This window comes from Amblyomma americanum, chromosome 2 (assembly GCF_052857255.1).
Source record: "Amblyomma americanum isolate KBUSLIRL-KWMA chromosome 2, ASM5285725v1, whole genome shotgun sequence".
In the NCBI taxonomy this organism is placed as follows: Eukaryota; Metazoa; Arthropoda; class Arachnida; order Ixodida; family Ixodidae; genus Amblyomma; species Amblyomma americanum.
In genome coordinates, this window is record NC_135498.1 from 48,811,892 (window position 1) to 48,836,379 (window position 24,488).

At 45.4% G+C, this 24,488-nt stretch overlaps 2 pseudogenes; both read right to left on the minus strand.

The window, feature by feature from the left end:
- Positions 1-4,979: 4,979 nt before the first annotated feature.
- On the minus strand, positions 4,980-6,145 carry LOC144118549 (ubiquitin-conjugating enzyme E2 Z pseudogene; annotated as a pseudogene).
- A 4,498-nt stretch (positions 6,146-10,643) lies between these two features.
- On the minus strand, positions 10,644-11,771 carry LOC144118550 (ubiquitin-conjugating enzyme E2 Z pseudogene; annotated as a pseudogene).
- Between the last annotated feature and the right edge of the window lie 12,717 nt (positions 11,772-24,488).

The following is a 24,488-nucleotide window of genomic DNA, read 5'->3' on the forward strand; positions in this document are numbered from 1 at the left end:
CTTAAAAATAACCTTCTTGCTCTGACTCCTGATCCGTACATAACACTACTTACGGCACGCCGAACACGACATCGACACGATGACTCTCTAACGCCATACAGCACCAGAACTAATGTTTTTAAATATTCTTTTTTTCCTCGCACGATAACAGATTGGAACAACTTACCTCTGCCTCTTCTAACCAGCGTTGATTCAATTGAAACCTTGAATTGCTCTTGAATATTTTTCTTGTCTGCTTTTTGGTTGCCCAAACTGATCGTGTTTTTGCCTTGCTGCAAGTTTGACATTTCATTTTTGCATATTTCATTCATTGGCTTACTTCTGTTTGTTTCTGTTTGACTTTCCCAAATGAAGAGCTCGGTTTGCATTTCGTTTAGTCCTTGTTTTGCTCATGTTCTATTGCCCCTAGAACAAGTGTTTTGAAAATATTATTTGCTATCTTCCTTCTATACGCTGATGCCAAGTGTATGCCCCTCCTGCTTGGGCCGTAAAGGCCTGCAGTATTGAATAAATAAATAAATAAATAAATAAATAAAAAAATATTGAACGCGGTTGGCCATAAATGAACATATATGCAGCACGAAGTCTCGAAACGAAGAGGACTTTGTACTGTCATGGGGGCTGTCGACAGGAGCGTTGCAGCTAGTGTAGGGGTGACCTGGTTTTTGTGTGCTTCCCGGCTGTGGCCTGCTGCGCCTGCTGCTGTGTTAAATCCTGTAGTAATATCGAACTGCCCATCACGAAGTGCTGCCAGCTAGGGTGGCAGGTGGCAGGAGGAGGAGGAGGAAAAAATTAGCTGTGGTTCAACCTGGCTAAACCTAGTAAGACGAGCGAAAGCTCTGTTAAGGTACGCACACCAAGGGGAGCACACGCCACACGCTTTTATATAGCGAACGGCGCGTCACGCGATTTCCGGCTGTTGCGAGAGTGCGTCGGCTCCGCAATCGCAGCTGTGGCGAAGCGCAGCGAGTCACGTGATTCGATAGTTGCTAGCGAGCGCTGTCGGCTCAACGCCGAAGCTGTGGCGATGCATGGTGAGTCACGTGGCATGACGTCAGAGCCAAGCCTCCGCACCTGCTACACTTTGATCTTAGCCAAAAGGCCCAGAAGCGGCGCACCATCCATCTGGCGGAAGGGGCCGCAACAAGCCAGGGGCTGCCTGCCAACCTCTAATCCGTGGTCGCACGACTCCCTGTCTTCCCAGGCCTGTGTGCCGGGGGCGGAAATAAAAGTTGTTTCAATCAATCAATCAAACCGCTCCTCCTGGTTTGAAGGTCAAATTTCACAGCCACGTGACCTTCAGCTTTGTACAGGAGGAGTAGAGCTTTCGCTCTAAAACTTAACAAAAAGGAGTTGCTTGCGGCAGGCTTCGCCGCAATACATATGCGACTCGTGGTGCGGCAATGGTTCGCGCTTTTGTCGCATTCACCAACAACGCCACAGACGATACAGCGGTATGGAGGGTTGGTAGTTAGGTGGTCAACACGCGTTCACGCCTGCGGATAAATGGACATGCGTGCGTGTGTGCGTGCGTGCCGGTGGGTGGGTGGATGTATGGATGGAACGTCCTCTCTGAAACGGAGTGGTGGCAGTTGTCACCATGCGCGGCTTTAACGCGATAGTGTTAAAGGCCAGGTGGGCAAGCTAGGTCACGTGACCTTGTGGGTTTTCACAATTTACCCACCGGATTGTGAGCAAACTATCACTGTGCCAGGTGTTAATGATTGATCTCGAGAGGTTGCTCGGGAAGAGCAACTTGGGTCGCTCAAGACCCACCGGTGGCAGCACCTGCCACCGCAGGACAGTGGCACATCCCTTAACCACTGTACCATTGCGCAAGGAAGGTATGAGAACTCCGAGGTACATATGTTTGCAGAGTTCAGAATGACCAATTCCACTAATGTATGGGCATTAACTCATTAACCTATCGCGTCATATCCTTATGGTGGAGCTTAAGTGTCCCCTCTAATTTATTGTTTTTTTTTCTTTTTCATTCATTTTGTCTTTATATTTCTTTAACATTGTTATAAATCGGTCTATAAAGTCGCCATTTTCTTTAAATACAGTTTTAATCCTACACTTTTATCCTTATGCCACCTCTGTGCTTTTAAGCCACCAGTCTTCCAATCGCCTTTTGCTAACTTCCACCGCAGGTTCGTTCACATGACCATTGTTATTTTTAAACCCTATGACCTCAGGGAGAGTGACTGTACCTTTGTCGACATCCGGATGGATACCATCACATTCGAGTATAAGATATTCAATTGTTTCTACAGATTTACCACACGCTGCACATGTGTCATTGTCTGGTTATATTTCTTTTTGTGGCTGCGCGTTCTGAGGCACCCTGATCTAGCTTCAAGTAGTAGGGTACTGCCTCTTGAGCTATTGTAGAACGATTCCTTCCTGATCTGCCTTTTCCAATTTCTATATAGTTCTACACTCGGCTCCTTTTCCATTGGACTAATCCAGTTTTTACCTTCTGCGCTCTTTACCTGTCGTTTAAAGCTTTTCTCCGCCCTTGTGTCCTGCATAGTTACTGGCTAGTTTTCTAGTCCTTTTCCGCCATTGTAAGCAGCGCTGTTTCTGTATAAGTATTTGAATACCTTAGCTGTCCACCTGTTATATCGTCCAATTTCCTCAGGCGTTCTTCATGCTGTCACACTGTTGGCCGTTTACTGGCGTCTCCATGCGGTGCCTCGGCACCCGCCTGTCTTTTTTGTCTTCTCTGTTTGAGCATGGGTTGGCTGGGTGTGCTGTGCTAGTACTGGTACTGCCTTCTAGCACTGTACCAGCTCTCGGTGGCAATATTTACTCTAAGCTTCCTGTGCTCCGAACGATGCCGAGCCCATATCCCCCTGTACTGCCTTGCTTGTGGTTTTGCCCTGGGCGCCTAGGGCTAATCTTCCAACAGCTCTCTGACTTATCTCTAATCTCGACTGAACTTCTGCCCCTAGGCACAAAACCAGCACCATTACCCTTCAGTACTTCATATTCGTTGTACCCCCATAACGCCCTATGTGTTTCATTATCCCGGCATCTCTTTGCCCTTTTGCTATGAGAGATTGCTCGTGCTTTTCCGTGTACATATGCCCTTCGTTTACCCATACCCCGAGATATTTGTATTCGGCCACTCGGGGTGTTGTTTCACGGCCTTGCATTGTAATCACCTGATCAGTTGTATCGTTGAAAATCATCATACCTGACTTAGTTGTTGTTGTTGCCTCAAAAATGATGAGTTGCTCTAAAACTGAAACCTATAGCGCGTCTCCTCCGTCTTCACAACAATTTACCAGATTTTGCAAATCTTCCTGGCTATCTGCTGACAGTACAATATGGCCCGGGGAGCCGTTGCTCTACGACCTTTCCACGTAATCTGCACGACAGATTATAACCTAGATTGCTTCCTTGTAGCTTTGTTTCCATATTTGTCATATGAAGCATGAACAGCACACCCGCCGACAGTGCCCCAAAGGAGCGGCGTGTACGGTTGTAGCCTTCAACCATCCTCCACGCGACTTGGCTGCAGTGCGGGGAAGGCAACCTGACTGGCGCTCGTTTTTTTTTTTTTTTGCGACTTACGGAATCGTTGCGAGTGCCTTAGAAACGGCACTAAAACTTCGGTAAATATCTCCACGTTTCTCTAGTAAGGATAGCCTGAGTTGCCGTCCCTACATTCACTAAATTTCGAGCGTCGCTCTGGCGCGCGTTTCTGACGAAATCTTATATTGCGAATTTCGGCTGTTATAACAAGGTTCGACTGTAGATGACTTTTTATGTCAAGTCCTCAGAGTGGCACAAATGGACCACGTTATTTGGGTCGCTTCTCTCTGTACAGAAGAAAATGAGGACGGAAGGAAGTGCTGGACATCCTTCGCCTACTGATCCGGTGTACGCGGGTTCGAACCCGTCCGCGGCGGCTGAGTTTTTATGGAGGAAAAACGCTAAGGCGCCCGTGTGCTGTGCGATGTCAGTGCACGTTAAAGATCCCCAGGTGGTCGAAATTATTCCGGAGCCCTCCACTACGGTACCTCTTCCTTCTTTCACTCCCCCCTTTATCCCTTCCCTTACGGTGCGGTTCAGGTGTCCGCCGATATATGAGGCAGATACTGCGCCATTTCCTTTCCACAAAAACCAATTATTTATATATCCCTAATCTTTGACTTTCACCCATATCATAGCTATCGCTTAACGGTTAACTAGAACTGCGCCAGATAGAGACTACATCGCCGGCCAATAGAGCTGGTGTGCGCAACGCAAGAGTGCCGCTCCTATGGCGCCATCTCGTGTCTGCCTCTTGGGCTTTCAGGACACAGGGCAAGAATGAACGGAACCAGCACTCGCTTAAATGACGTTTACTGTGGTCTTGGATAACACACAAGACCATTCATCAACGCATCTACAGCTGTAAGAACTGCCGTTTATCTACATACTGTGGGTTCGATGACGTGGGTTTCAACGTGACCCTGTGTAATTTGTGTTATTTACTTGCTTCTTTATATATAGTACAATACTTTCAGATCGCGTCGCCATTAAATCGGAGGTTATATCAAGAAGCAGCTGTGAGCGCACAAAGACAAAACTTTTTTGGGATACAGAGCCGCCGTAGCGGCTCAGTGACTATGGCGACCGGCTGCTGACTCTGAAGACGCGGGCTCGTACCCGGCCGCGGCGGTCGCATTTTGATGGAGGCGAAATGCTGGACGCCAGTGTATTGTGCGATGTCGATGCACGCTAAAGGACCCCAGGTGGTCCAAATTTTCGGAGTCCTTCACTACGGCCTCTTTGATAGCCTGAGTCGATTTGAGACGTTAAACTTACATAAAGCATTAAAAAGTTTTTGGGAAATGGTCACTGCACTCGCGTCTGTTTATCGACCCGTCTTGGAAAAAGGTGGCTGAAATCGCTAGCATTTGCTGAGCACAATAAGCCCAAGAGGGCATTGAAAGGTGTTTTTAATTGCAAGCCGCGATTAACACTGCTTCGCGTTTGTCACACTTTATTAGCTTTTGTCGAGAGGAGCTGTTCTTCAAAGGTCCCGGGTTAAGCAGTCTTCACTGGAGGCACGAGCAGTCAGGACTGTGCATTTTAAAACTTAGTTTCCTAATGGTACAAGCCTAATGCCTAAAGGCAATCACTTTCCCTCTTCAGCTGGGGTCAAATTTCTCTTCGTCACCTGGTCTCGCAAGTCCCGCAGTCTTTTCAGCAACATCTCGTAGTGTTTTGAGCCAGTCCAGCCACTAAACAGACTGCCCAGGTAGGAACCGTGCAGGTTCTTGGCCGCCCTTTCGTACTTGCTGTAGTTCTCGGTGAAGGTCTCCAATAAGACGTGCCTTAGAGGTGGCGGGCACAGAGTCTTGCCCTGCAGACAGGCCTCCACCGCATCACACACGGCAACACTCATTGTCTCGTACCGTGTAACGGCGTTCTGACCACTGAGCTTTCCAAACCACCTTCGTAGCATGTGTCTGTTGCCGGGCTCGTTCCAGCAGCGATGCTGGCTGAGCAGCGACTTGATGGACATCAGCACCGTCCCGATGTTGAGGGCAGGGTTCCAGGCGGGTCCGGGAGAGGTGCCCAGGATGCTGAGGCAGACCATTCCGTCAGCGTAGAGGTTGGGGTTGAAGCGGACCCGGCCGGAGTCCGTGGTCATGAGGCGTACCCTCGGAGGTCTGGCTGGGTAGTCGGGTGGACACTTGATCAGGAAGTGGAAGAAGCCGCCCTCGTACGGCGTACCCGAGGGTCCCATGATGATGGCGTGAATCTTGGTAATGTTGTTTTCTTCCGGTTCGACGAACACGCCCGGCGGCGGGTCGTCGAAGATGTACACCAGGTCGCGGTGCACCCTTAGCAGACAGGGTGTCGATGGCTCCTCGTCCTGGCACGACATGGGATCCCAGAAGGGCAGATTTAGTGCGTGTGACTTCTCGCCTGATGTTTCGGCGATTGAGAACGGGTCCTGCATTTCGTTAGGGTATTCGCCTGACGAAAACGCTGGCCGGGCTTTGAGGAGGCGCTGCAGAGGGTCCGTAAGCGTGCGTCGTTGTGGTTGCTGCTGTTACCCTCATACAGTGCGTCCGTCAAAGGGCCCTTGAGGCGCGAGCCGCATCGTCTTCATCCGTTGCAAGCACGGATTCGCAAGCAGATGCATGTGCTAGCGTTTCGCAAAAAATGTATATAAAAATGCATATACCTAATGTCCAGTGTGTCATTGTAAAGGTAAGTTTACTCGAGCTTGGCCTGGTTGTAGGAGGCTTTTACCGAGAGCTGAACTGGCTCAGTGGTTATGGCGCTCGGCTGCTGACCATAAAGACGCGAGTGCGATCCCGGCCGCGGTGGTCGAATTTCGATGGAGGCGAAATTCTAGAAGCCCCTGTACTGTGCGATGTCAGTGCACATTAAGAACCCCAGGTGGTCGAAATTTCCGGAGCCCTTCACTACGGCGTCCCTCATAACTTGAGTCGCTTTGGGCTGTTAAACCCCCATAAACCAAATCATAAAACAATCATATATGAAAAGCTCTTGCAACATTTAGCTTCGTGGCGATTTCAATGTTCCGTAGATTGAGTGGGACAAGGAGCTCCCTAACTTGCTTTGTAATACTGCGGAAAACTTTTCTCGATATCCTGATGTTCCACAACGTGACACAATTAGTTATGGAACCCTCCGGGATCCAAAATGGCACGTCGTCTATTTTGGACCTTTGGCTGGACCGGGGATACAATGGGTGCAAGCTTTACCCTGGTCTGGTGCTCGGTTTATTTAGGGCGAAATGCTTGGGAAATGTGTCTTTGACCCCACCTTGAGAAGTCGAAAATACCTTGTGTCATGGCGCTCTTGGCCACAGGTGCCCTTGCGCCATAAAAATCCATAATCATCACGGTTAGAGGAGCGTTCTTCATCGCGACCCAAAAATAAGTGTTCTTAAAGGTGTATGGCATATCTGACACTGTATGTTATTTCTGACCCTGCCCCTGAAATCCGTGACGAAAAGCAACCCAGAGTAGAGCATGATACGAATGCTTGCACGCGCGGATGACGTAGCAATTTTGGACACGCTAGATATATCCTTTTCTGATTTTGTTGTCCTTTGCCATTCCAGCGAAAGCTCTGTTGATTACTTAAAGTGTCTTTTTTTTTAGTTTGTTGTGAAGCGTGGTAAAGGATTCGCGCCCCTAAAGGCGAAATAGTACGAATCACAAAAGACGAAAAGGATAAGGAAAAACACCGGAAGCTCCCAACCGTTCGTAATGCTTGCAGACACTTTCATTCTAATTTTCTCTAAATCTCTCAAATGCGTTATTTGTTTTCCCAGAATCCTCAGTTTTTATTTATGAGCCCTTTGAGGTAAGCCTGGATGACTTTTTCTCCGGTTTGTGCCTGCACTAAACCCTGGCCAATCCCCCACCGTGGATATGTGCCATTGCTTCTGAGGCAACAACTTGCTGATATACGTCAGTTGGTAAAGCAGGCCATACGAAAAGCAAAAGAGTACTATCATTATGTGCCAAAGAAGAATTTTCTTCTCTGGTGCCCAGCAAAATTCTGACGGCATTTCAGGCCCAGAAAGAAACCAGTATCAAAATTTGTATTGCAGATTTTTTTCAACAATTTTCGCTCTTCGGTGTTCACAGATGATAATGGTAAAAAAGTCCAAGTTTCGGATTGTATGACTTCCCTCCAATCGGTGACGTGACAATATCTGAAGGATATCCGCCTTAAACGGCTAGATCCGACGATGACCTTTTCAGTTCCTCGCGGAATACCTCGCCCTATTGCATGCGTTATCCGTACACTACGTTTAAACGTGGCATTCACGCGCAAATACTTGCACTTAATAGGACAAGCGGACTCCCCGGAATGTACCACATGTGGCGTGCTAGAGACTATAGAACATGTTTTAGTGGCGCGTCCAGCGTATGCACGTGAAAGACTCATACTCGCATCTGCTCTGAAGGCTATGGACACATCGCCCCTCTCTGAGGATTTGATCCTCGGCGCTTGGCCAGATAGTTTTAGAACTGTAAAGGCAACGCGAGCGCTCTCACGCTTTTTGAGCGACACGGACCTTGTCTCGCGTTTGTGATGTCAGAAAGTGTCTTTTTTTTTAAGTAGTTTTTCATCTGCCTCCTCCCATCATCATCGTCCCCCATCGTGACCTTCTTTTATCTCCTCTTCCCGTCCCCCAGAGCAGAGTAGCAGGCCAGATATTTATTTTTCAGGCCAACCTCTCTGCCTTTCCTATCAATAAACCCTCTCTCTCTCTCTCTGAAGGAGGTGTGCTGTCGCTCTTGCTAAATATTCAGTAAAAAAAATCGTCTGGTATAGATCGCGTACCCAATGCCTTCCTTGTTAGATATGCGGAATGGTGCTCAAAATACTTGTGCGTGTTGTTTACTGAAACGTTATTGCGAGCAGACATTCCAAAAGACTGGAAATACGGGGAGAAAATACCTATGCGTAAATCGCCGAACGCCTCACTTATTGCTTCTTACAGGCCAGTTTCATTATTATCCACCTGTGTTAAGAGATTGGAGCACATTACCTTTAAGCACATATCGACGTTTCTTGAAAACCATAACCTAACTGATTACAGACTACACCGCTTTCGCAAATGATTATCAGCAATAACGCATTTACTAGAAAGTACGCATGATTTCGCCGCAGTCTTGGATAAGCAGGGCCAAATTACGTCGTATATCTAGACTTTGAAAATGCTTTCGATCGTGTGTAGCACCAAAAGCTAATTCTAAAATTTCAGGCCATTTTGAAGAACAGTGCACTACTTGCTTGGATAGAGGCATGCCTGTCTCATCGGCAACAGAGTGTCTTTGTTGAAGGCGTAGGTTCAAGCGCAGCATCGGTTCAGTACAGCATACCTCAGGGACGCGTACTTGGGCCACTTTTATTTTTATTTTTCATCAATGATATCCTTCAGCATATACCAGTGAATGTTAAGCTGTTTGCGGATAATTGTATCATTTATTAGGAAGTCAAAAGCCGAAGCGATCACACCCTCCTGCAGTTAGCTTTGTCAAAAATAGAATCTTGGTGCTGGATACGGCAGATGAAAATTAATAGGAAAAAGACATTGGCCATGAGCATAACTCGCAGAAAACAGCCTTCAACTTGCTCTTATAGCGCTAACGGTCAACAATTATTCTTGTTAGAAACGTACAAATATCTAAGCGTCACCATCACATCAGATCTTAAATGGAATGAACATGTCACTTACCTTTAAAATAAATCAATTCGCACACTAGGATGCTCAAAACGCTAAGGCGTCCGTGTGCTGTGCGATGTCAGTGCACGTTAAAGATCCCCAGGTGGTCGAAATTATTCCGGAGCCCTCCACTACGGCACCTCTTTCTTCCTTTCTTCTTTCACTCCCTTCTTTCACTCCCTCCTTACGGCGCGGTTCAGGTGTCCAACGATATATATGAGACAGATACTGCGTCATTTCCTTTCCCCCAAAACCAGTTATTATTATTATTATTATTATTATTATTATTATTATTATTATTATTATTATTATTATTATTATTATTATTATTATTATTATTATTATTATTATTATTATTATTATTATTATTATTATTATTACACTAGGATGCTTAAGAAGGTCTCTGTGAAAGTGTACATATGAAATCAATAAAACCTTCGTCGGGCCAGTCTTGCAATACGGAGTAGTCATATGGGATCCGTACACCCAGGGCAATACAACGAAACTCGAAAACGTCGTACAAAAATCAGATTCATTTTTAATTCCCATAGCTGGAAAACATCACCAAGTGTCCTTCTATATAAAGTGAACTTAGAAACAATGCAGGAAAGAAGACGTCGTGAAAGATTAAAATACATGCATCTAATCTACCACGGTAAGTGAAAGCTAAACAGAGATCTCTATATTGAACACGTCAGTCGACGCTCGACACGATCGCATCATTCTAAGAAACTAAAAGACTTTGCATGCAGGACTGATAGTTTCAAGAACTCCTTCTTCCCACGAGCCGTTTGGGAATGAAAAAGCCTGAGCTTAAATGCCATGGAATGTTCAACACTCCAATCTTTTTTGGAGATGCTTTGAAACGTTTTTTGCTACAAACGTGGAAATTATTTTTCTTTACATTTCCTTTCTTTTGAGATCTTGACCTTGAAGTGTCTATCATTCTTTATCTTGCTTGGACAATCTCAGATTTCTTATTTTGCTTCTACGTGTGCACGTCCGCATTCATAATGTTTATTGAAATTGCGCAGTGCTTGATGAGACTGGCCTGTTTTGTGCCTGTGTTGTACACTTGCAAAATAGTAATCTTCAATGTGCACATTTGGCGTATCACCCGTGTACAAGGCCTAGCTCGGTTCTGTTCTTGTTCTTTTGTTCTTTGTACCATGTTCCTTTTTTATAATTTTTTGCTTATAATCGTTAGCAGTGTGCTAATTTCTCATACTCAAGTATGCTGTTTGTTGGCGTTCGGTTATCGCATTTTCTTCTGCATTATTGCCTCGTAAGTTTGTTCCTTTCAGTTTGCTTTTTATGTAACCCCCCTTCCTGCCAAAGGCCTTTTTTCAAAGGCTGGCAGTATTTCTGAAATAAATAAACAAAAACCAACTGACAGCATTGCGTAGTGATGAATTTGCGCTATACGCAGTCTGTTTATTTGGCTGGCAAGAGCTACATCACATTAATTTCTCGTCATTCTGCGCCACCATGAATTTTCACGCATGGAGTCGTTGTACAAGGTACGACGTTAAATGTTGCATCACTGATGATCAATTAACGTGCGTAAGCAAAAACTCTAGGACGAAGCTAAGCAATCCGCATCTAGCGTCTCAATCTCGACGCATGCACTGACAAATCTCTTCTAATCGGCGGCAGCTTCGTTTCTCGTCATGACCATATCGCGCAAGTCTCTCAGCCGTTCCCGCAACGTTGCGTATTGGTACACAGCGACGCCGCCTTCGAACGCGTCGTTCATGCATGCGCCAGTGAGATGCAGTTGCTGCTTTACCGATTCCTCGTACTTTGCGTACAGCTGAGAGAAGTGCTTCAACACGATGTCCCTCAAAGCCGGCGGCAGCGGAGAAGTGTCCAGCAGACAGGCTTCGACCGCGTCGCACACGGCGACCCTGATGGTCTCGTGCCGGAGGACCGCGTTGTAGCAGATGCTGTCGTTACACCAGGTTCCCACGGCCGGAAGGACTCCGAACGCCTGTCCGCTCGAAATGGGATTTTCGTTGAGGAGTGACCTTATGGACAGCAGCAGGCTTGCGATGCTGTGGCGTGTGGTCCAGGACGGCCCGGTCCAGGTGCCCAGAAGGCCCAGGCACACTTTGCCGTTCTCGTAGAAGTTCGGCCCGAAGCGCACCCTGCCGGCGTCCGTGGTCATGAAGCGTACGCGAGGAGGACTGAGCGGGTAGAAGGTGGGACACTTGATGAGGAAATGGAAGAAGCCCCCCTCGTACGGCGTGCCCGGAGGCCCCAAGATGACGGCGTGGATCTTGGTGGCATCGGTCTCCTCTTGCTCGACAAACATGCCCCGAGGTCGATAGCCGTCCATCTCCTCGATGGCGCGTTCAACTGCTCCTAGGCATCGCTGGGTTGGTCGCTCGTCCAGGAAAGGGATTGGGTCCCAGCAGCCTGACATGATGGACGAAGTTCTACGGGTTGCTGCTGGGCGTAATTTTCTAGGTATAAGTTTCTGTCGAGGGTCGCTTGCCAAATACTAGAAATAATGAATCGGCGCCATCATGGTCGTTACATATCGTCGACTTTCTTCACAGGAAGTGGCTGTCTCGTGGCCACCATCCGGAATTGAAAAAGAAACTCGAATCCAACGTGCCTTCTAAAAACGGTAGTTGTTAGCTCATAACGTTCCATGAGATGCAAAACATGTAAAGGATAAAATTTAGGCCATGATTTATGAAAAGTTACATAAAGTGAAAGAGGAAAAAGAGAAAGTGTCGCATTCATTAATTAGTTTCCAGATCTGTGCTTCAGATAAAGCAACTAATCAGAGAAGCAATCACCGCGGGAAGGTCGATCGCTTGGCTGGGGCTTCATTTTCAACTTCTTGTTGCAGTTCGATTCGGAACGATTTGCCTTAAAGATAATTGATAAGGGTGCGTGATTATCCCTGCATAACTACTTTACATCGTTTCAACAATGCATATTGATAGTTAATTTATTTGCTTCTGTTCTATTCTTCATTTAAGGAATCATTTATATTCTCTGCTGCATTACCAACGTATTTTTTCTTATTATATACTTTTATATTGCATGTTAGCGAAGAAAGTGGCAACATTAATACCATTCCTTATGACGCGCAGGTGAATATTTATTTGTACAGGAACCAAAATAGCCAAAGTATCGCCATCTGTCGGAAAATTGCTTAGATGTTGAGTTTGCCAAGTTTTCAACTTTGTCAACGCAGTGCCTCATGACTTCAATTATACTAGAAGTATGGACAGCGCAAAACAAAGTGAACAAGGGAGGGGGCGAGCCTCATGGTGCTTAGCCGACGTTTCGACAAGAGGACTTGTTTTCGTCTGGGCAAAGCGTTCATCATTCATCATCATCCGGACTACGCCCACTGCAGGGCAATCGCCTCCCCCATGTCTCTCCATTGAACCCTGTCCCACGGTGTAAGAAAATATATTCATATACCGTGCCTGTCGTTTGCCAGCTGCGTCCACCGCATCTCCGCACACTTATTAATCTCATCAGGCCACCTGACTTTCTGCCGCTCCTGCTACGCTTTCCTTCTCTTATCTTCCTTCGCATTACATACCCTGCACAAGCCCTTTCTTCCTCTTGATTTTGACAAGGGTGTCATTAACCCGTGTTTGTTCCCTCACCCACTCTGCCCGCTTCCGGTATCTTAACGTTACACCTTTCATTGTCTTTCCATGGCTCGCTGCGTTGTCCTTAACTTGAGCTGAACCCTTTCCGTTAGCCTCCATGTTCCTGCCCATAGGTGAGTACCAGCTTACTGCCCGTTGCCGGATAGGTATTTACTAAGGTAATTGCTAACAGAGTCAGGATAACCTTAGTCTTCAAGCAACCAAACGATCAGGCAGGCTTTCGTAAAGGATACCGGGCAGTAGGCCACATTCAAACTATCGGTCAGGTGATAGAGAAATTCCGCAGAATATAACCAACCTCTATATATAGCCTTCATTGATTACGAGAAATCATTTGGCTCAGTGGAAACCTCAGCAGTCACACAGGCGTTGCGGAGTCAGGTGTAGAGTCTTATGTGAAAATTTTGGAAGACATCTATAACGGCTGCACAGCCACCATAGTCCTCCATGAAGTCTACAATAAAATTCTAATAATGAAGGGTGTCGGGCAGGGAGGCATGATCTTGCCAATGCTATTCACCGCCTATTCTCAGGAGCCTGGATTGGGAACAGTTGGGATAAGAGTTAATGGGGAATACCTTAGTAATCTGCCTTTCGCTGATGACATTGCCTTGCTTGTCACTCAGGAGATGAATCGCAAAGCATGGTCAGTGACTTAGGCAGAGCAGGACGGTGGGTCTAAAAATTAACATGCAGAAAGCCAAACTAATGTTCTACCGTCTCTTAAGGGAACATCAGTTTACAATTGGTAGCGAGGTGCTGGAAGTGGTAAGGGAATACGTCTCCTTGGGGCAGGTAGCTAGTGACCGCAGATCCGGATCACGAGTTAGAAATATAGGGCCACGCTGCGGTGTTCGCCGCTCCAGCCAACATCCCTGTTCGGGGGATGTTATTTCAGTGCTGTAGGGGCAGAGGCTGTCAAGTGGCAGGTGCACCATTGAGTGACGCGATTTGATGGACGTCGCGGTTTTCGAATGGCTCGAAAAATGGCCTATGTTTGTTGAGCCATGGCGGAGAAGGTAATCACTTTTTCGAAATTCAGAAACAGATTTGGATGCTGGAATTAAAAGGTAGCGCAAAAATTGGCAGTGGCTTAGCTCGGCTATGCCAGGATATACGTAGCGAAAGCTAAGAAGTAGCTTGGTTAGCCTTGGTTAATCTTGATTGCAAGTCCAAATTAGCCTGGTTGTCAGACTAGTTGTTGTCACGTGGCTCGTCACTCGGTTGATGACGTGACGAGTCACATGGTTGGTCACGTGGTGCGGTGCGAGCACGGCGAAACTGCGAGTTCGTGGCCAATGTAACTTTCGCTACAAAATAACGACTACAGAAGGAAGACACGGCAAACACGAACGCTTACGGTAGGCTGCAGAAAATCCGGCGTCTTTTGCAGCGGCGTTGTGAGCGGAAATAGAGGTAGCCTACTTGCATTTAGGTCACGTGACATTGTGACGTCGTCACAACGTGCCCACCGGGACAGGTGTCAGCCTACCTGAGTATCACAAGCCCCACCGGTGGCTCTGTTAGAAACGGCTAATTCCTGCAGTTATGTGATGGTGAACGAAAGTACCCGTGTGTGCGAAGGGATACGCAAAGAGGACACCAGGTTACTGAAGGGATCCATTAGAGACGTTTAGAATTGGAGGGCCCTATCGGTTAGTGGGAAGCCAGTGCTTACGCGCGGAACAATAGCGCCCCTAGGGTTACTGTTCTGCGCGTGAGCACTGGCGCCCCGCTATATTCCCCTGTTCCCCTAACCGATAGGGTCCCCATATTCTAAATCTCCCCATTGACGCTGGGCATCGCCTGGGCCGCGACCGGTCATCCCCCCACCAAGCATTTGCACGCCCCTGCACCGAGTACTCCTACCATGCGCGGTGCAGCATCTCACATTTATTTCCATATTTAGAACGCACGTGGCGTCACTAAAGGGGTGACTCGAGGTCAGTACCCGCGAAGGCGATTGGCCGAGGCCGTGTAGCCACTTTTCAAAAACCGTTATCAGGTTCCGAATAAAAAAAGATCAAATTAATTTTGAGAAAAGGAAGGACGCAGTATAACTGTCTCCTTTCATGTTACTTTTCTTGGTGATTGATTTTCGAAAGTGAGTACAACGGGATATTTAGGCATTGCGTCATATGTCTCCTGGGAGAACTTGCCTTCACCTGGATGAGGAGAACGTCCGAGTTGCAGCCGCGAATATCCGTGGAGGTGCCAGGACAGTCGTTTGATGTCAGCCGTTGTGAATACATGTGCGAACATTTCCTTTGCAGCCGATTCTCTACCTAGTCTCCGTAATCCCGCAAGTCCGAACAGAAGGCGACGACGACGGGATGGAGAACCAAACTTTAATGGCGACAAATTCTTTCCAGCGAAAGCTACCATACGTCGCTTTCACTGTCGTATTTGCAGCCACAGCGTAGACCATCAACATCCCGTCACGTGACCATGCGCCCGTTGCGATATTTGTGGCAGGCCAGGTTGATGCAGGTTTTAGGCACTAGCAGCAGCTTCCGCCGAGTTTAACGCTTTACGCAGCAGGCCGTTTAAACACTTCACTGTTTTGAATGCGCTAGCTTCGCGGGAAAACCGCTAGTCTTTCTAGTCATATATATATATATATATATATATATATATATATATATATATATATATATATATATATATATATATATATATATATATATATATATATATATATATATATATATATATATATATATATATATATATATATATATATATATATATATATATATAGCCACGGCCTGCGAAGAGCACCGGACGCGTAATTTGCGGCTACGGTGTGCTTCACTAAGCTGTCCTTCACTGTTCTAGTGAACGCCTCGACGGACCATCCTGCTTATCGTGATCCACGTGCTACAGCGGTGGTGACGTTATAGTTGCCATCTTATCTCCTGCCTTCGTCGCCGCAGTCATGCGTGGAAACTACGACGGCGCAGCGTGCTAGCGCACTGCGCCTCATTTTTACCGACTAGTGGCACCTGCGTCGGTTGTACTGTACCGCCACAGAAGCCTTCGAAATTTGTGGTTCCTTGGGATTTGCGGCGACAGTGTGCTTCACTAAACAGTGCCTTCAGTGTTCTGGGTGAGTGGAAACACTGTGTCCGAATATAATTCCTTCTAAGTCCTTGCCGCAAATGCCGATGCATGTGTGACGATTCTCTGTGCGTTTTTTTTTTTTTTAATGGGTGTTGACACTGCGACATACCGCGTACGAATCGGCTGCTTCAATGAGACGGTGCCGTCTCGTCATGTTGAGACGTCGCACTACCGTGCGAGCGCTTTGCTTTTAACTAAATATACTGCCCTGAAGGCAAGCTTGTCATGGTATATTTCTGTTCGTCTTATCTACTAATCTGTTGTGGAGACGTCGAGACGAACCCGGGTCCCGACAAATATGATCAAGTCCTTGATGCTTTGAAAAATGTTGTGTGAACACAAGATAAATTTCAAAAAGAACTACTAGGTAAAATGAAGCATATGCCAGCCGGTATATCTGAGATCAAGATACGTCTTTAGAATATTGAGACTGCTTTGGAAGAACTAGCTCTGAAAATGTTTCGAATGTTAAGGACGCAGTCGACGACATGACACAGACGTACTGGCTCCTGCCCGTTCCTGTGACGATCAAAGCAGCGTTGTTAACCTTGTGGATGACATGAACAACCGCATGCGCCGAAAGAACTTAATATTCAAGGGCTTACCTGAAAAAGAAAAGGAAAGTTACAGGGCCTCAGAGTCACTTATCGTCGACTTTTGCAGTAAGCATCTTGAACTGATTAATGATATTAAGCGCGCCCATCGCATCAGTGTTCGAAAGAAAGAACAGAACCGCCCCATAATTGTTAAATTCCTCAACTACAAAACTACACGCATGATTCTTGATAATGCATCTAAGCTCAAAGACGTTACGGACTCTGAGGTTTATATTGAAGAAGACTTTTCAAAAACCTGGGATCCAATTTGCCTGGAAAAACTTCGAGATTTCACTCGTGTAAGCCGTGATCCAAACGAAAAATCCAGGTATTCTTTTGACAAATTTATTCTATCAAAGAAGCAGTACCGACATGATGCTGCGAGTGATAATGTCTGTTTTTGCGCTGCGCAAAGTCGCCAACCATCGCCAGCCGAAGCAGTCGACAATCAAAGCAGCCAACCATGACAAGCTACAGCCGGGCAACAGGCTGCTAAAACAACCCCGTTTTCGTTCATCTCAGCAAATTTTAGATGCATTATCGATAAGCAAAACCAGCTTGCTTCCTTCATCTATACTTGCGCTGCTGGCGCCATCGTCGGAACAGAAACGTGGTTAACTCCAGAAATTTACAGTTCAGAACTTCAGATTTCAAACTTGTTTTCTATCTTTCGCAAAGACAGAGCAGATAAAAGAGGTGGAGATTCCATGATTGCTGTGCGAAAAGACATACGTACAAGACTTCCCACCGTAGATAGTACTTCCCATGGATCAGTTGGTCATCTGTTTCAATTGCTGATTTTATTCAGCCCCGTGGGTCTGTTGATTTTCTCAATTTGTTGCATTTATTTCGACTGACGCAGCCTGTTTCTTCTCCGACAAGGGCTGATGGCATACTTGATTTAGTTTTCACAACTCACCCCGAACATGCCTCTATAACTGTATTTGAATGTATCAGTGACCACCGGGTGTCCCAGTCAGCCGCTCCGAAGGTATATGCTAAAAATTGATTTGTGATTTTGCCTAATCAGACTTGAACAGTGTTAATTACGACCTTGATAGCTACTGTTATTTCTTTAAGTCTACGCGTTCTAATCAAAGTGTATCTGAAAACTTGGAACTTTTTCGTTATATGTTGAACAATTTGCGGGAGAAATACATTCCTGAAGGATGGCTTTCAACGGCAGGGAATAATGAATGGTTCAAGAGAGATATCAAACGATGTCCAAACAAAATCAAACGCCTGTATGCGAAAGCTATGCGTACTGAAGTGCACGTGGCCTGGACCGCGTACGTGTGCTTTGCAAAGGCATGCTAGCAAAAAATTGAAGAAGCGAAAGATAAATTGTTTAATTTTGACATGCCGAACTTCTTGAAAAAAAAAATCCAAAAAGTTTTGGAAAGTGATTTCTCCTGCACCAAAAAGGAACTCCCGCACATAGTTTCTCCGGATAGTACCTCAATAGACTCAGTTGATTTGTGCGATCATTTTAAGTTATTTTTCTGCACCAATTTTGAGCAAGGAAAGCATTTGTCTATTGTTGGACACGTATCTAGTACTGAATGCACAACGCCCGGTATAACAATACATTCTGAGGGTATAGAGGTGACTATTGAACGTTTGCCTACTTTTGCGAGCCGAGGCCCGGATGAAATTAGTACAAAACTTTTAAAAGTTACAAAAACCATCACGCATCCTGGCACTCATCTTTCAGCAATCGCTTGATACGGCTGAGATTCCTGATTATCGGAAGCTTGCTCATGTTTAACCATATTTTAAATATGGTTAAAACACGATCAAGCTTCCGATGGTGGGCATATCTTTGACCCATATCTTTGACGTCAGTTGTTTGTAAATTATTAGAACATGTTATATCATCACACAAAATGAAATATATCACTGAGAATCATATCCTTTTTACGAACCAGCATGAATTTCAGCGCGTGCGTTCTTGTGAATCCCAGCTGTTCGGACTGACTACAGACCTTCACCGGAATTTATAACCGTTGATGCAGACTGATGCCATTTTCATCGATTTCGCAAACGCGTTTGATCGTGTGCCCCATAATCGCCTGAAATATAAAATGAACAGCATGAACATCAATAATAAAGTTATTACATGGGTAGAAGAGTACCAACACAACAGATTTCATTAAGTCATTACTAACTCCTGCACTCACTCACTCACTCACTGGCCGCGGCGGTCGAATTTCGATGGAGGCGAAATTCTAGAGGCCCGTGTACTGTGCGATGTCAGTGCACGTTAAAGAACCCCAGGTGGTCGAAATTTCCGGATCCCTTCACTACGGCGTCTCTCATAGCCTGAGTCGCTTTGGGACGTTAAACCCATATAAACCAAACCAATCACTCACTCACTCACTCTCACACACTCACGCTCACTCACTCTCACTCACACTCACTCACTCACTCATTCCCACTCACTCACTCACTCATTCCCACTCACTCACTCACTCATTCCTACTCACTCACTCACTCACTCACTCACTCACTCACTCACTCACTCACTCACTCACTCACTCACTCACTCACTCACTCACTCACTCATTCCCACTCACTCACTCGCTCACTTTGAATTCCTTCCTCTCGTTAAAGCTGCTTTCGCCACATGAAGAGTTCTATTGGGGCAAAGCCACCTTTACTCGAAAGGGCTATTTAATCGCATTCACAAGGTGCGTTTGAAATGTTGTGAATTTATGGAGTCACGAATGTTGAAAAGGGCTATCAGATAAATTCAATAAGTATTCAGTTACACTTGTGAACAGCAGCATGATCCTACTCCAATTGAAATCATTCCGAGCTCCAATATTAATAGTATTCTGCTGGCTTCTTGTGATGGGGACATATTGCCAGTATATATAAATCCTAAAAAAATGTAAGAGTGAAGCAAGATTAGACTTATCACTGACTACTGTTCTTCATGTATAGATGCCATACTACCTATACTATTCTATATATGTAATCCTTCGATAAGTACGGAATTTAATCCGACGGCAATGAAGAACGATAAAGTGATCTTAATTCATACAAATGGTCCTAGAAATACCGTCACTAATTATAGGCCAGTGTATATTCCGCCAGTTTTCATTAAAGCTCCATCAAAATATCATTTAAAATGCATTCTAGCTTTTTTTATAGGCGCGATATCATAACCGAAAAGCAATATCGATGTCGCCAAAGGTCTTTGACGGAGTTGGCATTGTTGAAGAAAAAATATTCGATAATTAAACATAGACACGAATGAATTGACAGCTGGAATTTTCACAGATTTCTCTATCTTTAACAGCATGAATCATTTGGTCCTGACATAAGTTTTCAATAAGTCGAGCCCACTTGTAACGGCCGCAGTTATAACGAACGCTCGCTTATTAATAACGAGGACATTTCTACCGTCAAAATATGTATTAGGGCCATAGCACTGCGTCACAGATACAACGAACAAGACGGCCGCACAGCTCGGTTATAGCGAACGAGGAGGTGCCGCGAACTCCACCCGGAAAGTCTCGCGATTCCCGCGGCGGCAGCGACCGAGGAGCGTCTCCAAATCCTCGTGGCACAACCTCCTCACTTACCTTGAAACTTAGCCACTAGAGAAAGTAGTAATAACGGCGGGATGTAAACAACGCATAAGAAAATGTTTTCCAGATAGGGCCGTCAAAATGTATGAGTTGAAAGGCGACGCTTGCGCTGGTATTGAGAACAACAAGCTTCGCGTCACCGTCCTTCTGTATACACGATCATCGGCGGCAGCGAATGACGGCTACCGTTTGTCGGCGGCAATTCTCGCAGGCTGAGGTGCTCTGCGGGCTGAGCTCTCGTAAGCTACAAATACAGCACAAAAGTCCAAATGACAAGCGACTTTTGTTTGCTCGGCGAGTTTGCAATTAGTCTGCAAACTGGGCAATTAGTTTAGGAATGACGCGCGACTGTTCGCCGAGTTTTTTTATTCATATCAAGCACTACATGGCACAGAGAAGCAAAGAAAAGTTCCTGCTCGTGCTCGACAACAGTGTGGAGCACCGCGGGCTGCCCTCTCTGACTGCGGTGACCAAGCTCCCGTGGCGCCGAATGCGACATGAAAGCCCAGCCACTCGACGCGATCATCATTTACGTGCTCTAGGCGTCCTATCGGCAACGCGTCACAGCTTATGCACAGAGTAAGTGAAAGACCATGTGGTGACGTCCTGGTTAGGATTTCTTTGTTCGCCGACGTGAAAATGATTAAGGCAGCTTGTATGGAACTGACTGTGAAGTGCATCCCGAATTGCTTGAGTGGGGCAGATATTTATGGACCCGGGTAGGATTGAAGACGCGCTCAAACAGCTACGCGAGACGTACAGTCTCGATCAAAAGTCTCAAGGCCAAAGGCTTCTCGCTTGAGCTGCATAACAGAGCCTTTACGGCACTATTTCAGACCTAATTCCCACGAAATGCTAGCAGAAGGTTTCTTCTTGCGGTAGAGAAGCTCCCTGCTTGACTTGCGTTTTCAATGATCCGCTACACGGAGCATTCTAGGAACATTCATTTCGCTGCAGCTGAACGCTATGACCTTAAGACTTTCGACCAAGACTGTACTTGTAATTCTGGCAATGTGTCATATTAAGTCGTCCACGATGACTTGGTTAGCGTGGATGATAAGCCGACATCGCAGAGTCATTACAGTACGCGAAATATAAGCACTCCTCGACTGCTAAGAATATCATGAAGATGATGATGACGAGGAGGCCGGCCTACCACCAGCTGCCTTTAGCACTTCAACCGCGATTAGTTGCAATGCATCCTCAAAGCAGCTTGTTACGGCAGGTATCTCGGCGAGGAGCACACGACGGCACTAGTGAGGTGAGAAAGTGCCATGATAAAGTATATATTGAAGAAGCAGCCGCGCATGGGAGAAATAAGCCATATGTGTTCAATTTTGTTTTTTCGGCTGTAAGATGGAAAGTTGACTTTCTACGAACCTGTACGCAATACAGCATTTAAACTCACAAGATATCTTTGCGACTAAACAAAATCTGTTCTTATTAGGAGTTTATTACTCACAATACCAATCAATAAAATGTGGAGTGCCTCAGGGTAGTATAGTTGGGCGACTTTTATATAATGTTTATATCAACGACATAATTCAAATAGACGACGAAGTAAAGTATATCATATACGCCGACGGAACTATTTTAATTCTTGCCGGAACAGATGCTAATTGTATGATTAGGAAAGGTAACGATGTGTTGTTGTCCAAGCTACATGCGTGGTCCTGTAGATATGCTATTATAATGAGCAATATGTAAAAAAAAAATAAAGCTATAATGTTTTGAGGAAAACATGTAAAATCTAGCCTACTGGGGGAAATGAAGTAATGATAGTAAATTTAATAAAGCACAAAGTTTCTTTTTTTTTAAATCGATTAATGCTTGGTATCATCATATGGATTATATACAGAAACTAAGTTAGTTTGGATGCTTGGCATCCTTCTGAAATTCCAATGCACCTTACCGCCCAGAACTAAGCTTCTGATTTGCCAAGCTCTGTTTTCTTCAATGCCGGCCTGTTGTGTTCTAGTTTGGGCCAAAACAACATTCATAAATAAAAACAAACTTATAATATTGCAGATTGGCGCATTAAAAGCTATAACTGATGCCCGAACAATATCGTAATCGAGTCATCTGATTTAAATATATCGAATCCTGAATGTTACCGACATATATGAGTACCATATTCTAACCATGTGTAAGGCTCGGTTGCGCCGTAACAGCTGTTTTCTTTCAAACATTGCTAAATTAGAACCAAATACCGCACATCACATGACGCACCACCATGAATATTGGCACGCCACCAGCTCAAGCACTAATTATGCTTTCTAAAGATTATCGTATGCCCTACCTTCTACAGTAAACAGATTTGCATTCTGAAACGAATTAATTGTTTCGTATTAATTTATTAAGTTAAATGTATACAAAACTTGTTTGTCTAATGTTTCTCAGGCGCATGGTGTGCCTGATTCCGTGATACTTGCGAGATGCTTGCTTGGTTTCTTTTTTATTATTTTTTTAAATTTAAAGTTAAATATGCGGTCATAATATTCTCCACAAACTTCCTTTAGATAATGAGTGTAATTTTCTATTTTATGTCGTCCTAATTTGTAACAGTGTGCACAAAGTTTATTTGTTTCTCACATTCTTAGTGCTGCATGCTGCTCCGCCGACTAAGCACAGATAATGAGAACTTTGTCAAGCCGTGTAATGGGGCTTTTTACTGCCATTTGTGCCTCGAGAATCTACTGCTTGGAAATAAAGAAATTAAAGCTATGTTGTAGACCGAACAGACCGACTTTGCTTAGAGTTTAGATGCACCGCATCTGCCAAAGTGCACACTGGCACATTAGTCTTCTTGTGCTGTAGTGTAGTTGTTGCTGAGGAGCGCTCTTTTACCAAGGGTAATGTTTCATTAAACCATGCGCATTATTCAGTTCTTGTTGACTACCTACTATGGACGGGTTCACGTTGCACCTCGAATTTCATCTAATGTCTTCCTGAGAAAAAACAAGCCAGGTGTTTGCAGACGGGCAGCATGGCAGGTGAAATACACTTTTAGGAAGGGTAGATACTTCGGCTTGTTGGTTCATTTCAGGGGTAGAATTCATAGCGCAAAAAAACAGGGTCACAGAAAGACGACACCACAGAGCGCTAACTTCCAACAAAGATTTATTTCGTAAAAGAAGGGTGGTTTTTTATATACTGACTTATCATACAATTACTATCAAACCACAGCTAGCAAAGCATATCAGACATATATAAGATCTCCTTTGGCAACAGAGCTACTGAAGGGCTACTCACACAGTCATCTTCCAACAAGGAAATCTATTGCGCTTCAATTATCTCTCGTGTTAAGCGGTTTTTGTGCATTTTCAAGACCACGCATTTTTTTTAGGAGTGGTATACAATGACACACACGGCAATGGGCTGACAAACCTTTCCCACGCATATCACTAACGTCACGCCCATGTTCCGCCTATCATTCAGGCATCTGCCTGTTTGGCCTACATACCGTTTGCCACAGGAGGTGGTGTCGTCTTTCTGTGTCCATGTTTTTTTGCGCTATGAATTCTACCCTTGGAACTTTTAGGAAATTTTATCCAACTCCTCGCACAACCTTTGCGCGCCTAGCGCTCGTCTGCCGTTACATCGTCAAACGAGGCAGGAGTCGCTGAATGGCAGACCATGTAGATATCAAGTCAAGTACGCGTGGCTGCGCCTTGCTGTAGTTGCGATACGTCTCAGTCATGGTTATGGGCTGTTTCACGGCAAATGTTTTTATTGCGAGCTAAACCCTGTATAGCGCTTTGAGCGCACCCGCAGATTCACTAGCCCCAATGGATATAGCGAGGCGCGGAGGAGGTTTAGGGGCAGACATCGTTGTCACTTCCTGGACCCAGAGATGCTCGTAAATTCAACGTTCTTCTCTTGTTTCTGAACAAGAAGGCTGTATTTTTCCTGCATGATTCTTTGGGCTCTTTTTAAGTTTTCTTTCAACAACGCGTTAGCAAGGCAATAGCTATGTGCGCCCAGTATTCGGGAGTGCGTTATATACTGACCCCCCTTCCGCCCCTCTCCTATAGGTCAGTCTCGGCTGCACGGACGCTTTCTGACTACTACTACTACGACAACGACAAACACGCCTTGACCAGGGGCTTTCACATTAACAGCTGGCGCTGTATAAGTAGTATATGTATATGGTGTGCACATTCTTGGCAGAGTTGCCTATCTTTATGGCTCATTCGTTTCGTTTGCAGGTTCAGTTATGTTGTTTGCGTTCTACTTTCTTCCGGTGCATTTTTATAATTTGTTGTGCGCATTGTAGTAGTCAGACTAATGAGAATTCAAAAACAGCTCC